General features: G+C 49.8%; 1 long non-coding RNA gene across 3 annotated transcripts; it reads left to right on the top strand.

Annotated features, from left to right (window-relative positions):
- Positions 1 to 467: 467 nt before the first annotated feature.
- Positions 468 to 15,331, top strand: Gm41300. Of its 3 annotated transcripts, XR_875158.3 has the most exons (4): positions 468 to 732; positions 6,606 to 6,754; positions 13,111 to 13,223; positions 14,126 to 15,331. It is a non-coding gene; the product is annotated as a predicted gene, 41300 (long non-coding RNA). The 3 variants fall into 3 exon arrangements; XR_875156.2 differs by lacking the exon at positions 14,126 to 15,331 and having other exon boundaries at positions 13,111 to 13,741; XR_875157.2 differs by lacking the exons at positions 6,606 to 6,754; positions 14,126 to 15,331 and having other exon boundaries at positions 13,111 to 13,741.
- Positions 15,332 to 15,666: the final 335 nt, after the last annotated feature.

The raw sequence follows: 15,666 nt of genomic DNA, 5'->3' as shown, positions 1-15,666 counted from the left end.
GACACCATGACTAAGGCAACTCTTATAAGAACATTTAATTGGGGCTGGCTTACAGGTTCAGAGGTTCAGTCTATTATCATCAAGATGGTGGTAACATGGCAGCATCCAGGCAGGCATGGTGCAGGAGGAACTGAGAAGTCTAGCTAGCTTCATGGCCTCCAGGGAGCTAGGATGAGGGTCTTAAAGCCCACACCTGAGCTGGACATGGTGGCGCACGCCTTTAATCCCAGCACTCAGGAGGCAGAGGCAGGGGGAGAATTTCTGAGTTTGAGGCCAGCCTGTTTTACAAAGTGAGTTCCAGGACAGCCAGGGCTATACAGAGAAACCCTGTCTGGGGGGTGGGGGGTGGGGGAGGAACAAAACAAAAACCACACCTACAGTGACACACCTACTCTAACAAGGCCACACCTACTCCAACAGGGCCACACCTTCTAATAGTGCCACTCCCTGGGCTGAGTATATACAAATCACCACACCCACTAACATCACAGTGGGATGCATGTGATGTAGGCAGACATAGGCTGCTGAGCATTCTACAGCTGGATCAACAGATAGCAGAAGGAAACAGCCACTATGCCTGGCTTGAGCATGTGAGACCTCAGATTCCTGCCCCCAGTGACACACTTCCTCCAACAAGGCCATACCTCCTAGTAGTGTCACTTCCTGTGGGCCTATGGGGGCCATTTTCTTTCAAGTCACAACAAAGGATGTGAACCGCAGCTGAGAAGACAGGTAGAGGAAGCAGTGACCATTTGATCGGGGAACTGGGATGCAGGGGGGCTGTAAACCGTGAAGCCTGGATTTCAGTCCAGGCCCAGAAAACCTCTAGTCTGTCCCCATCTTTCTCTACACAAGAACAGATCCACACTCCCAGCAAACAAGCAAGCAAATAAACACCAAATAAAAAAGCCTGGTAAGAGAGAAAGAGGAAGGCAAGAAGCCGGGGCTGTGAGCCCTAATGCTCACTGGTGGTGGTACCCAGGAAATGGGCTGTCTTGAGAGAAGAGCTCGGAGTCTGCTGAGGCTTCTTGTTGCTGTTCCCTTTGCTCAGCTGCTCCCGCAGCCAGTGCCCATTAGACCAGCATTGCTCTGGGTGTGGAATGATGATTAAGGACACTGCATGCTAGGATTAAAAGTTGTGACACCCCCCACCATGCTGTGATGATTGGCAGTTGCTCATACTTCGACAATCAAAATCTCCTACCATTGGGCACTGCTGTCAGTACTGGCTATGGCCTCTCCTTAGCCCATCTGATCTTCAACTCCCGATCCTTTCTGCTTCCTCTCCTGTCTTCTGGTTACATTAGTAAACATCCTTGTGTTGGTTCATATTGACTGTCAACTTGACAGAATCTAGAATATCTAGACCTCTGGATATGTCTGTCTGGGAGTTTGTAGATTGGTCTGAGGTAGGAAGACCCACCCTGAATGTGGCCAGCGACATTCCATGGACTGGAAGCCTGAACTGAGTAAAAAAGAAAGCAAACTGAGTCCCCGTGCCCACTGCGCCTGGCTTCCTGCTGGCCTCCAGCGTCAGCTGCCACTGAGCCCCATGTCCATTGCACCTGGCTTCCTGCTGGCCTCCAGCATCCGCTGCCAGTGGCCCTTCTGGTTCTGAGGATCTGAACCCTGTGTAGGTTGGGTGTGAGGTCACAGGAGGTGACCTGGCTTGTTCCTCAAATGTCTGTAATTAATACAGGCCTCTTACTTTCCCTACAAGAAGACAGAACCTGGTGTCTTCCAGGTGGCCACAGAAGGAGGAACTAGTTTAGTTCCAATATAGAGTGTTTTCCCTGGCGCACTGTCTGCTCCTGATGTGAGTGTGATAGGAGGTAGCTGTGTCCAGAGGTGCAGCTTTTAAAGGAAGAAAAGAGTATAAACTTAAAATATAAAGCCAGCCACAGCATGCCCTACTGCCAGGGCCCTTGTTGGCTTCCCATTGTTTTGGGGGTGAAGAAACTTCCCCCACTCCTCCAAAATCCACACAGGCACTGTACTCATCCCACTTCTGCCCTTGCTGTCTCTGCCAGACACTCTGCTACCCACCCCCACAAGCATGCTTGATTCAGCCAGTGGTACCTAATCCTTCTTTCTATGGCAGGGCATTGGCCCTGTCCAACTCTAAGACCCAGGAGAAAGCTATTTGGGCGACATCTTGCACTTAGGATTGCCTTGTCTATCAGACAGAGACACCAAGGGAGACATTGCCCTCTAGATGGGTGAGGCTGTGTTGAGGAGGGATGAGGCTATTGGAGGGGTGGGGCTGTATGGAGGGGTGGGGCTGCATGGAAGGGTGGGACTACATGGAGGGGTGGGGCTGTACGGAGGGGTGGGGCTGCATGGAGGGGTGGGACTACATGGAGGGGTAGGGCTGTATGGAGGGGTGGGGCTGCATGGAGGGGTGGGGCTGCATGGAGGGGTGGGACTGTATGGAGGGGTGGGACTACATGGAGGGGTGGGGCTGCATGGAGGGGTGGGGCTGTATGGAGGGGTGGGACTACATGGAGGGGTAGGGCTGTATGGAGGGGTGGGACTACATGGAGGGGTGGGGCTGTATGGAGGGGTGGGACTGTATGGAGGGGTGGGACTGCATGGAGGGGTGGGACTGCATGGAGGGGTGGGACTGCATGGAGGGGTGGGGCTGCATGGAGGGGTGGGGCTGCATGGAGGGGTGGGACTGCATGGAGGGGTGGGACTGTATGGAGGGGTGGGACTACATGGAGGGGTAGGGCTGTATGGAGGGGTGGGACTGTATGGAGGGGTGGGGCTGCATGGAGGGGTAGGACTGTATGGAGGGGTGGGACTACATGGAGGGGTGGGACTACATGGAGGGGTGGGACTACATGGAGGGGTGGGGCTGCATGGAGGGGTGGGGCTGCATGGAGGGGTGGGGCTGTATGGAGGGGCAAGGGTGTGTGGAAGGGTGGTGGGGCTGAGTGGAAGGGTGGGGTTGTGTGGAAGCATGAAGCTGTGTGGAGGGGTTGCTTAGGTCTGCTTGCACACTGCCTGTTCCTGTCACTTTACACTTTCTTCCATCCTGAGTGCCTGGCCCTACGTGCACAGTGCCTCTGGCTCTTGTCCTACCTAGAATCCAGGCTCTGCTGTCCCATCCCAGTACGTGCAGGGGAAAGGCGGTGGGCACAGCCACTGATTGGAAGGAGCAGTAGGCATGATGGCACCTCATCACTGGCTCCAAAGGGGAAAGGAGAATTTCTTTTTTAGTGCAAGGTGGTGGTGAGAGTGAACGGGCAGCATGCCACAAATGTCTGAGGTTCATGGCCTTAAAGCACAAACTAACTAACTAACTAACTAAGTAAGCCAAGCGCCATCCTATGCCGAGTGCCATCCTTTGCTGAGTCGGCATTCCTGCCTCCACACCATCTCAGTCTGTTTCTTAGCAGACATATTATTGGAACTTGGGTGGAACAATTTTCAATTTTCAGGGCCTACCTGTACATCCTTGACCTGTACCTGTGTAACTGATGCCCCTCTCCTTACCACCATGACAATTTAAAATGCTTTCAAGTGACTCCCAAGGACAGCCTTGGGAGAGATCTCCAGGTAGATGAAGCCACCTTGGGATGGCTTAAAACAGAATTGCAAATATACCAGCAGAAGAGACAAGTTAGTGGGAAGAGATGCGGAGAGGAATACAATCACTCAAGTCAACTGCGAGGCGTCCCAGCAGCAGCCTACACCCCCCACCCCCGACACAGAAGGTGCTGGGGAGACCTCTTTGATACGGATTCGAGAAGTGTTGCTGTGTGTATTTGACGGGAAGTAATCGCACTGGGAGAGAGAGTTTGGGAACACAGACACAGTGGCAATGGGGGAGGGAGTTGATAGGCCACCTCCCCTAGACATTTACCACGCCTCTAAATCACAGAGGTGACATGCCCAGACCACAGCCCAGGTCAACTAGAGCTCATGCCTACCATGGAAATGAATGTGGTGGAGGTTGTTTAGACAGACAAATGGACAGCCAACTCTAGCTGTCCAAGATGGCCTGGTGTGCTATTAGTTCACTAAGGACAGATATTGTAGCAAACTGTTACAAACTGAGTGGCTTGAACAGGCAGGTCAGTGCCTCACTGTGTGTGGGACTGGGAGTTCCAGAAAAGGGTTAGCAGGGTCAGGCTAGCTTCCAGTGGCTTGCTGATATCATCTGGTGTGTGCTCAGGCTTATTTGTGGACCTTTCCTAACCCTGAACACAGAATCATTCCTTTTTATAAGGGTATTGGTTGTGTTGAATTAGGGCCCCCACCGCCCTGCATGCCCTTAACTAGTTTAATAAACAAGGACATTATTTCTAAACAAAGCCGTACTCTAAGGCAGTGATGAGGACTCACAAATGGATATGGGAGAACTCCACAATCCAACTGTCTTCCAGTGAACTGTCATGCTTTGCTCCCAGAAGAGCTAGCCTTGGACTTTCTTAGTTCACATCTCTCAGTGAGAACTCTTACAAGCTTAGACAGAAAGGCTCTGCCTTTCTCCAAGACAGCATGTTGCAACTTGAGGTTCCCGTAGCAACAACAGAAAATGTTTGATGAGCTTCGTCTGCTCCAGTAGACACAGCTGTGACGAGTGTAACACACCTGTGAGTCACGTTTCGCCCTCAGAGGATCCCAAAGTACATATGAGAATAAAAACATCTGGGGACTCTAGCTGCTCCTAGGGATGAGGTGGCCTCTGGGTTCAGAAGTACAAGGAAGGCATTTATGGAAAGGCAGTGGCATTTGAGAGGACAGGGGTCAGCTTAATGCCATTGGAAGTCTGGGAGATTCAGTCAATGGCTTCTCTGCTCATATCCCCTTTGAGTGAGTGCCTGTGTAGATGAGCAGACTCTGTAGAGCCCAAAAGCCAGAGTAGAAAGGTAAGCACACGGACACTGAGAAGAGTGGTCTGAAGGCAGCCAACAGCCTGCCTTGGCAGCAAGCAATAGGTATGAACTTGCAGGGTGATGGGCCCTCACCAGTGGGGTAGCAGTGGAGCTAAGATCCAAAGGACTCAGACAGGGGCATTCCCTGTGGAGGAGCAGCTCAAGCAAAAGTTGAGGATGGCCTAGTAAGCTTAGTGAGTAACTGAATAAGCTCTGTGGAGGAGGCATGAGAAGGCTGGAGAGACAGATGTGGGCACAGTGGACCGGTGTGGGTGGCATGATGGTCACCAGACACTTTGAGAAGCCACGGAGGAATTAGAAGCAAGAAAGTGAAAGGATTTGATTTCCACTTTTTGAATTAATCAGTCCATTTTGTTTCTTTTCAGGTGAGGTCTCCATGTGTAACCCAGGCCGGCCTCAACTTGGCAAATCTCTTCAGCCTACCAAACGCTAGGATTACAAGCATGGGTCACTTTTAATTTTAAAAACAACCACCCTCTCTCAGTTTAGAATGGCCAAGAGTCATGGTGGAACACTCTTGTAATCCTAACTCAGGAGGAAAAGGTGGTAAGATGGCAAGTTCAAGGCCAGCCTGTGCTATACAATAAGCCTCAGACGGAAAACAAATCAAGTTGGTAAAGATGTGGGAAACAGAAGATGTGCATATTTTCTGGAGGAAATACAGGTCAATCCAGACCCTAAGGGGAAAGATGTGGCAACATTTATCAGAAAGGAAAGTGTACAAACCCTTTGGCCCAGTACATTTCTTCCATGTATTTATCCACAGTATTTCAAAATTAGTATGGACAAAGTTATTCCTAGAAACTTTACGTGCTATTGCCAAAGCCTGAAGATCTGCATATCAAGAGAGCACAAGCACAGGGATTTCGAGGCTTCGGCCATGCAGTTAGAGTTGTTCAGGGGTACACAGGTCCCTGAAATGCACAGGTGACACTCTTTGTTGTTGCTGCTGTTTGTCTTCATTTTTTATTGCATTTATTTGTTTGTTTGTTACGTGTATGTGTGGCATGTGTATCTGTGCTCGTGTACACATGCTACATGTGTGGAGGTCAGAGGACAGTTTGTGAAAAATCGGTTTTCTCTTTCCCTCATGTGGGTCCTGGGGGTTAAACCCAGGTTTAATTGAGCTCTGTGGTGAGTGCCTTTAACCACTGAGCCGCTACTGGCCCCATTATTGCTCTCTCTCTCTATCTCTCTCTATCTCTTTCTCTCTCTCAGTGTGTGTGTGTGTTTGAGACAGTCTCATTCTGTACCCAGGCTGGTACCACATAGTACCCAAATTGGCCTAAAACTCATAGCAATCCTCCTGCCTCAGACTCCTCCTAAGTGCTAGGCTCGCAGGCATGAGCCACCATACTTTACCTCACAAATGCCATTTTTAAAGCAGAGAGCATGCTTACAGTGTACCATCTGTGTGGGTGTAGTGTGCATACCTGTGTGACAGGGTATAGTGTATACAGCTTTGTGTTCTGCTGTGTCATTCTGGAGCCCCTGGGAAGTGAACATCTAGGCAGATCTAGAAACACAGATCTGTTGAGGAAACTTTAGCTGTGTTGTCCAGTTTGAGGAAACTGAACTGACATTGTTCAGAACTTGACAGCCATGTTGGCCTAATAAGGTTAAACTGATTTTCCCCATCTGTACAGGAGAAATCACTGTATTCAATATGTAAGTTCTTATCGCCCACGGTTTTGATTACAGACACTAATGAAGTACTTTAGAAATGCAAAGAAAAGTATACTGGGGACATGGATCCAGAGAACAAGTTGCTGCGTGTGAGCATGGTTGTGTCAGGGGTCTCCAGGAGGAGCTGAACCACAGAAGGAACAAGCATTAGAAGGAGTTGAAAGGTAAGCCCGGAAGGCCAGCAGCAGCCATCTTTACAATGAAGGATGAGCAACTGTCTGTTCCCTATACCACATAACGGCTGTAGTAACCAACATGCTACTACAGGCCGGGAAGATGCTTGGAGAGCATTGGTCTTTAGTCCATGGAAAAAGGGTGAAGATTCTGTTATCAGTGCAAGACAAAGGCAGTCGTATAACACCAACAGAGTGGATGAACTTGCCAGCAAGACACCAAGGCAAGCAGGCTAAGGCCCAAAGCTTTTCCCTTGGACCTCTTTATATTTTGGCTGACATGGGAAGATGCTTCCACACTTGGGGTGGGTCTTTGGTAGAACATACACAAGAAAATAGAAAATCCCCATGGGTATGCCCAAGCCTTGTTCTCTGGTTATTTCCAGATCCAGAGAAGCTGACAAGTAAGAGCAACCATCACAGGGAGGAGGAAGGAAAAGCTTGGGACAGTAGAGAAGGGGGAACCAGGAGGGAGGATTGAAGGGTAGAAGAGAAGAGGGAAGGGGAGGGGGCAGTCTTTAGTGAAGCCCAGATCTAACTTAGCGCCAGAAGGAGCTGCCTGTGTTAGGCTCTGGTGAAGCTCCACCCTGGTCCCTGTCACTGGCTGAGAGCTTCCTGGAGAGAGCAGTGACATCGGCAGAGGTTCCCACAGTGCAGCAACAGCAGCTGGAGGCTGGACGGTGGAGGGATAAAATCGTACATATTTAATACAATGATTTCCCCTGTACAGATGGGGAAAACCATCAGGTTAACCATTAGACCAACATGGCTGCTCATTTCTGAACAATGTCCTCTCAGCTTGGTGACTTCTCCCCCAAACACAGCCAAAGTTTCTCCAACTAAGGACACTCCTCAAAGCAGGCTGTCTCGGGAAGATAAATGAAATCAAACTACTTAGGAATAAAAATAAAAATTTTAAAAAACCCTTTAATCAGGGAATTGATAACAGCTGAGAGCAGAGACCAGGAACACAGTCAGCTGTGGCATCCAGGCTGGACACGATGGTGACTGGGACGCTAGCCAGGGCAGTGGAGGTGAGGGTGTGGAAGGGCTGGGAAGAGAGAGAGGGCTCTTGCTTGACTCCTGGCCTGGTGCCACTCGCCACAGGAGCAGCAGTTTCAGGACAATGTGGAGGAGGAGGCAGGGAACTCAGGGCTTGGCTTTGGACGTGTTGAGTCTGACATTCCCATGAGTCATCAAGCCTGAGGCCTCCCTCATGGGGAGTGGGATCTGAGTCTGGAGCTTAGAGTCACCAGGGCAAGAAAGGACACAAGTGTCCCTCTAGCAGGAGAGAAACGCACGCAGAGGCCTGGCAGGTAGAAGCCACAGATTGCTCCAGCCCGAGACTGGCATGATGTGATTTCTATCTAGAGAGAGCTCTGGTACTGACATAGCAGATAGATCCCAGGAAGGCCAGTCAGCTCTGATCTATTTTCTGCGAATATCATGGACTGGATAATTTATAATGAAGGCGGGTGGTACGACATTATAGAATAAACTGAGAGCCTTCTCACAGACGGTGAGGGTCTGTGGAGTTCCAAGATGGCTGCGGAAACCCTGTGGTGAGAGGGGTGCCTACACATCAAACCTACCCTAGGAATCACGCATTGACCGTGGTTGGGGCTAATCCATGACAGGTCTGAGCTGCTGATGAGGATAACACCCTGGGATGTAATTATCTCCCAAAGGGCTCACCTCTTAATACCTGAGAGGAAAGAATTTCAACAGGCGGGAACGTTCAAGCCTTAGCAGATACACAAGGAGCTGAGCAACCATGGAGCTGATGGGGGACAGAGGAGAGCTGAGCAACCATTGGACTGATTCAGGGGTGGGGGGAGCTGAACAACCATTGGACTGGTAGGTGGAAGGAGGACTTGTTCTGAATGAGAACTAGATGTGAGTGTGTTCACAGACCTAGAATAATGAATGCCCAGCTTTCCAGGTTGAACCACTGTATGAGCAATGGAGTCATGCCTCCATTCCCCATTTTGTTCTTCCCGTAGGCCCCCTGGTCCTCTTGCCTTCAGTCTTTTCTCATATCCATCTTTGGCATGCCCCTAAGATTCATCCTGCAGCTCCCCACCGTGAAAAGTGCCAGTGGCCTGTCGCCTGGGGAGTTGGTGGCCTGTTGCCTGGGAAGTTGGTGTTTAGGTCCTTAGTTAGGCTTCACAGTGCTTACATTCTGATCACTGAGATATCTCTCTTCTTTCCAAGAAAAGGTGCTTCCTCGCCATAGAGACCCCTTCCTTAAATCACTCTCAGGGAGCCGCGGGCCACTTGGTTCCCGTTCCTCAGCTCTCACAGTGCCTGTGGGCCTTTGTCACACAGCAGCACTGCTGGAATGAATGGGCTCTGGTTTCTTCGCTTTCCTTATTAACCTGTTCTTAGAACAGACAGAGACTCGTATCTAGGGTGTCCTTCACGGAGGATGGCCAGGCTGTCTCCATGGGCTCCGAATCTCAGCTCTGTTTTCATGGCTGTGGGTCACAGTGGCTGGAGATGTCTTGGACCACTCTGGACTTTGGAGGCTGTCAATGGTTGCATTGTATCTGTCTTGGAAGCCTTACAAAGGCATCTTGCTTGTAATAGAGGATGCTACTACTGCAGTTAGCACATCACATCCAAAGCAAGTATTAGGAGCGCAGGAATCCTAACAGCACAGTAGCAAGCCATTGTTTCTGCTCATGGATAAACTTGGCAAATCTGAGTTGAGAACCCAGTAGAAGGGCCTTTGATGCCTTAGTATAGGGAAGGCCTTCTGACAAATGGTTGACTACTGTCCTCATGGCTGGCCCAGAGTCCCTGTCTGCTCAGCATAGAGTATCTGACATGGCTCTGTGGACCTGCCCACTCTGAAGGTTGAAGAACTGGGCAGTCCTTCAGTTTCCTGCTTTACAGTTGAGTAAACTGAGATGGCCAAGAGCTTTCCATTTTACCAGCACAAGTAAAAGGTGTGTGTGTGTGTGTGTGTGTGTGTGTGTGTGTGCACATGCTTGCACTATGTGGTCAGGTACAGTTAGATGGAGATTTTCAAGGTGGTGAGAACTTTGAGAGTTAGGGGTGTTTGAGAGCTGGCTTAAGGACAGGCTGTGTCCATGATGCCATCAGGGGCAGGGCTGTAAAATGCTTCCCAGGCTAAACAAAAAGAAAAAAGCATAGCGTCCTATGTTCCCAGGGAAGCTGGGCTCCACTGAGGTAACTATGTGTTCTCCATTAAATGTCTTAAGCAAAGTCCTGGCCATACTAGTCTGAGTGTTCCTGCAGCCCCAGGAATGGAGGTTGCATCTTGGTGATCTGAGCCTTGAAAGAGAGTCTATTTCTTCCAGCTTTGTTTATTCTTTTTCTCATTGTTGTCTGAAATACCTGACAAAAAGCAGCTTAGGGGACCAGGCCTTTGGTTTTGGCTTACAGTCTGTCGTGGCAGGGACTAGGTGGCAGGAACATGAGGCAGCTGGTCACATAGGGCAGCTGGTCACATTGCATCTGCAACCAGGTGTCAAAGAGATTTAAGCTGGACCCCAGCCCACTGAATAGTGCCCCACCCCATTCAGGGTGGGTATTCCCTCTTCAGTAAAACCTTCTGGAAAATGCCTCACAAACATGTGAGCATGTGCATGAATGAGTGTGAGTGCTTGAGACAGGACAACCTGGCAAGACTGTGGGGTGCCTGCCATCCTCTGGATGGGCAGAGTATGCAGGGAAGAAACAGCCTACTGTGGGCTGGCAGGGGAGGTGGCCTGTGTTCCTCGTGCTCCTCCCAGGCATTGCCTCCCTCTGCCAGCTGGCAGTATTACTGAAGTGGTGGCCGCAGTTCCTCAGGCTCTAACAAGGTGGTCTGCAAGGCTAGGGGGAGGAGAGGGAGGTAAGCCTCCTTACCGGGTTGAGTCATGGCTGTAACTTATCAGCACAGTGACAGGAGTTTTGTTTTTCACTCAAAGGAAGTCTTTGTTTGAATGGCTAAGTGAAAAGTATGATGCATACACATAATCAAAACCCTACTGCAGGGAGTGAAAAAATCAGCCTTTATTGTGTGAGCAATTGTATATTTCTGAAAGCCAGAGTGTATGATTTAAAGCATAGAATCTAAAGTCTATAGACTTAGAATACTGATTGAATGGTGAATGTGTGTGTGTGAGAGGGGGGGGGGGAGAGGGGGAGAAGGGGAGAGAGGGAGAGGGGTGTAGGGAGAAGGGGAGCTTGGGGGGCCTGAGTATTATGGGCACAGGGCAGAGGGTCCTCCCAGGAAGAGGCTCTATCTTCACCTCTGACCCTCAGAAGGACCCAGTAAATTGTAGGGCACATCCTGGTTACCTTGAGGAGGTGACTCAGAAAAGGCTGGCCAGGCTGTGAGTGTGGTCTCTCTGAGCCACAGCAAGTTCTGAGAGAAGCTGACTGGACTCTTCCCTGTGGACTTTCTGTCAGTCACAGCAAGCCTTGGTGACTTTGAGCATATAGACTTGGAGCTCTTGCCTTTGAGGCCACACCTAGATTTAGGTGCCCACTGATCCCTGTGGTGCTCCCTGCAGTGCTCCCTTAATTCCTAGGGCTTGAACAATTGCTGCCCTGTTAGCTACCACAGCCACAGGGCCTTGACAGTGTTACTACTCAAGAAATGGTCTTCATGTGTGTGTGTGTGTGTGTGTGTGTATGTGTGTGTGCACATGTGCATGTATGTGTTGGTGCATGTGTGTGTGTGTGCGCGTATGTGCATGCATGCGCGCATGTGTGTCTGCATGAGTGTGTGTGTGTGTGTGTGCGTGTGTGTGTGTGTGTGTGTGTGTGTGTGTGTGTGTCGGTGCATGTGCTCAGAGGTCAGCCTTGGATGTCACTCCTCAGGAGCCATCCACCTTGTATTGTGAGAGGGAATCTCTCACTGGCTTGGATCTTGACCAGGGGGCCAGGCTGGGTGACCAGCAAGTCTCAGGGAGCCACCTCCCCTCATTCCCAGCCCTGGGGCTGAAGCATCACCATGCTGCTACTGTTTTACAGCATCTCTGGAGTAAGCACTCGCTCTTTATGTCTGCAATGGGAATATTTTACCAAACTTTGTCCCCATCCCAGAAACAATCCTCCTCCCACCTAAGTTCCACTCCCTCGTATTGTTAGATAACTTGTGTTGTTACCTAGTGAGACAGTCTTGTTAGATACAGTTTTGGCTGGCTTGGACCTTGCTACACAGTTCACACACCATCTAACTTGGGGTCCTTCTCCCTCAGCCTCCTGAACACTGGGATTTCATATATGAAATATATGAAATCATGCCTGGTTTGTGTTTCTGGTACTAATTTGTCCTGGTTGCACATTTAAAATCAATGGCTTCTCCCGTACAACTCCCCCTTTACACAGGCAAATCGTTTCTCTCTCCTGGTTGTTCCCATCAACACATAAACACCGTGTTTCTCCCTTGTCTTTAGTAAGAAGCAAGTATAAACCCTGCAAGTCTATTCGGTTCTAGTTCGGCATCTGATTCTCTGTTAAACACAGAAATCAGGCCGTTCAGCCACCACCTTCTCAGTCATGATTCCACAGTCTCCTGCCAAGGCCAGATGACCCACATCCTTCAGGCAGCCCTTGAGTTGCCATCTGACTGAGCCACCAAGTACTTGACACACTGCCCACTCCTCTTCTGGTGGTTTCTTGGACATGACCAGGTTAGCCCTCTCCCTCTCTGTCCTCTCCCTCTCTGCCGGTTCCTCATCTGCCTCTTTTGGGTCTATAAATGTCAGAGCCCCAGGCTCTGGTCTTTCTCTTTTACCTGTTGCCAGTGGTTCCATCCAGCCTTGTTGTCAGTGGTCTGTCTACTTTTCATTATCAAGTTGATTGGATTTTGGACCGCCTAGGGAGATATTTTTAAATGTGTGTATAAAGTTTTCCTCCAGAGGTTTGACTAAGGAAGGAAACTCACTCTGGATGTGGGTTCCTGGATGAACATAAAGGGAAAAAAGGAGAAAGTTGGCCCAGTATTTATCTCTCCCAGCTTTTGGGCGTCAATGGCGCATGACCTGCCTCACCGTGCTCCCACTGCCAAGTCCTCTCTGCCTTGGAGGAGACTGACTCACCTCTGACTGTGAGTCAGAGCAACAAGCTGCCTTGTCAGCTATGCTGTCTCAGCAACCGGAAAAGTAACAAATACAACTCCCAGTGCTACCTTTGTAGCCAGTGTGTCCAACTGGGTTGGTCTTCCAATCCTGGACCCAACACAGAACTTGAGTGTCACTTGCCCTGACCTTTCTGTGGCTGCACTGCCCAGATCACACTTTTTCTCCCACAGATTCATCTCAGAGAATGTCACACTGCCCTCTGAGTTCCCAGGTGCAAGCCTACAGTCATCCTTTTCCGTCTTCTAGGTGCCACTCTTCAGCAAACCTCTTCGACTCTTCCTTCAAAACACATTTGGAATTTGACCTTCTTCCTGTCAGCACTGCTCTGGAGTTTCCAGCCGTCTTTATTCTCCATCCAGGTCACAATGAAACTCAGACTGTGCAGAGAGTTCCCATCTGACTGAGCAAGGGCCAGAGCCCTCTCAAGGGCTCTGTGGGGCTCTCGCCTCGCTTAGCCTACTTCTGCCTCTACCTCCTCACTCTGTTCACTGCACCACTGCCCTCCGCTCCTGCCAGTCCCTCCAACACACCAAGCACACTCCTGCTGGGCTGCAGAGGACTTGCACCTTGACTGAGCCCAGAGCACACATTCTACAGCAACGTCTGTCCATCAACGTCTGTCCATCAAAACCCAAGAACATCCTCCCCACCCCAAGACATGATCAGTCATGCCAACAGCCCCCTAATGACAAGCCAGTTACATACACAAGCTAAAGATGCACTCAGTTCCCCTGCTCCAGGCCTGCCAGGGACCTGCCTCTGTGTACCCTCCAGAGTCCATGCCTAGCACCAGCCCTCAGCTACCAATGCCTCCGGGTAGATGTCTCTCAAGTCTCTCAGTTAAGGTCTGATGGCCCAGTAAAGTCCCTTCAGCAGCTCTATTGCACTTCTAAGCAGCTTTGATCACCCAGTCACACCCTTAAATGCCATTCCAACACAGAGATAATGGAATTCTTGAAGGTCAAACGGTTTATTGATCTAGGTTGGCAGTACCAGGGCAGGGGCTTCCTGAAGTTTCTGTCTGCAGTAAGCTAGGAGGCAGTGGCTTCGTTTCTGCAGAGGCAGAATATTTAGGCCCAAAAGGCAGAAGGGACTTCCAGCAACTCTAAAAGCACACTGACTGTCACTTTCTGCTCATAAACTAAATTGGACTGGGCCTCACCCCTGGGAAGGGCCATGAGACAGAGGTAGCAGTTTCTTTCCCGGGTGATCAATTCCACCCCACATCCAGCTTCATTCTGGTGTTTATTTATTTCTCTAGACTTTCCCAGCTTGTCAGTCCAATCGCCTTGAGACACAGCCTGGAACTGTAACAGCCAATTACAGTGCAGAAGCATCGAGACCTGATGGGTATTGATTAAAATCACAGGGACACAGGGGATAAAAGTCGGTCTTCTCCCGGTCGCTAGCCTGTGGCATTCCCTCAGATGTCTCAGATAACCAACCAAAGCTGATTTTTCTAAGAGAGAAAGATGGTGCAGATTTTCTTACTGTACTTTTAAGTTTTTTTAATGTGCATGTGTGCGTACATCCATGTAATGCATGCATGTCTGTGTTAGTGTATGCCACATGACTGCAAGCACCTGCGAAGACCGGAAGGGGGTGTTGGGTCCCCTGGAACTGGAGTTTCAGGTGTTTGTGAACCATGCGACTGCTGGGACCTGAATCCAGGCTGCCTGTAACCTGCTTGCCACCTCTCCAGCCATGTCCTCACTGTCCTAATGAAGGGTCCTTTTTACCACCAGATCCTTCAAGTTGCTCCTGTCTTTGCCTCTTGGCTTAGTGTTTCATAGGTTTTTTGATGGTTTTCTTTATTATTGTTTCATTGCACAGGTTTTCTTCCCTCTCTGTTTCCCCCCTTCCTTATCCTTTTACTTCCTAGAGTGCCAGGTTCCTTGCCACAGTGAGGCAATGTCACATTAGTGACTGTTTCATGCCCGTCTTATCATGTTGTGATTCACATTGGTGAGTGTTCCATACACGTCTTATCATGTTCACATTAGTGAGTGCTGCATACATGTCTTATCACGTTGTGAGGGCTGTTGGTTTTGCAGCATTTACTGTGTAGTGGTTCAGTACAATGCACCTTCAATGCATTGTCCTGCGTAACACTCAAAGCTACTGTATGAGATTCTGAGGTGGCTGGAACCACAGGAAACCACAAGGGACACCAAGCTGGCAGCAGCTCAGCCATCCTCAAGGTCACTGAATGCAGTCTCAGTTCTCGAGAGTATCTGCCTTGGTCCTGGGCTCTAGAACTGTCAACTCCATCACTGTTAACATACAAGGGAGCAAGGCTTGCATGCTACTAACCCTGGGCCACAGAGTCAAAGATTAAGTAGATTAAGCTGGTGCCAGCTCACAGGAATGGTAACAAACACACATGCTGAGTATCCAAAGCCTTTAAGGGCAGCTTGTAAAACCTTAAAGGACAGTTGAGGCTCAGATACCTGAGAAAGGCATTTAACGGGTGCAGAGAGCCGTCGAGGCAAAACTGGAAAACTCCACCAATCTCAAAGCTGAGACAATGCTGAAAGCAGAAAAAAATGAAAAACTCCAACCATCTCAAAATGGAGACAAGGCACAAAGCGGAAAAATCTGGAAAACTGCAGCCATCTCAAAGCAGAGACAAAGCCAGAAGCCGAAGTGAGCTCCCGACTATTGGAACCATTGTCCTGGAAGGGCCAGAAGAACTGCCTCTGGGAGGGACACAAGAGTGGGGTAACAACTGGCACTCAGAAACCAAGGAAACGTGTAGAAACTGCATCCATAGTAAGAACGCATACAGCAGACATCCTTCAT

The sequence above is a fragment of the Mus musculus genome, chromosome 15 (assembly GCF_000001635.26).
Source record: "Mus musculus strain C57BL/6J chromosome 15, GRCm38.p6 C57BL/6J".
NCBI lineage: Eukaryota > Metazoa > Chordata > Mammalia > Rodentia > Muridae > Mus > Mus musculus.
Note: the sequence above shows the minus strand (reverse complement) of the source record. Positions and strands in the feature narration are given on the sequence as shown.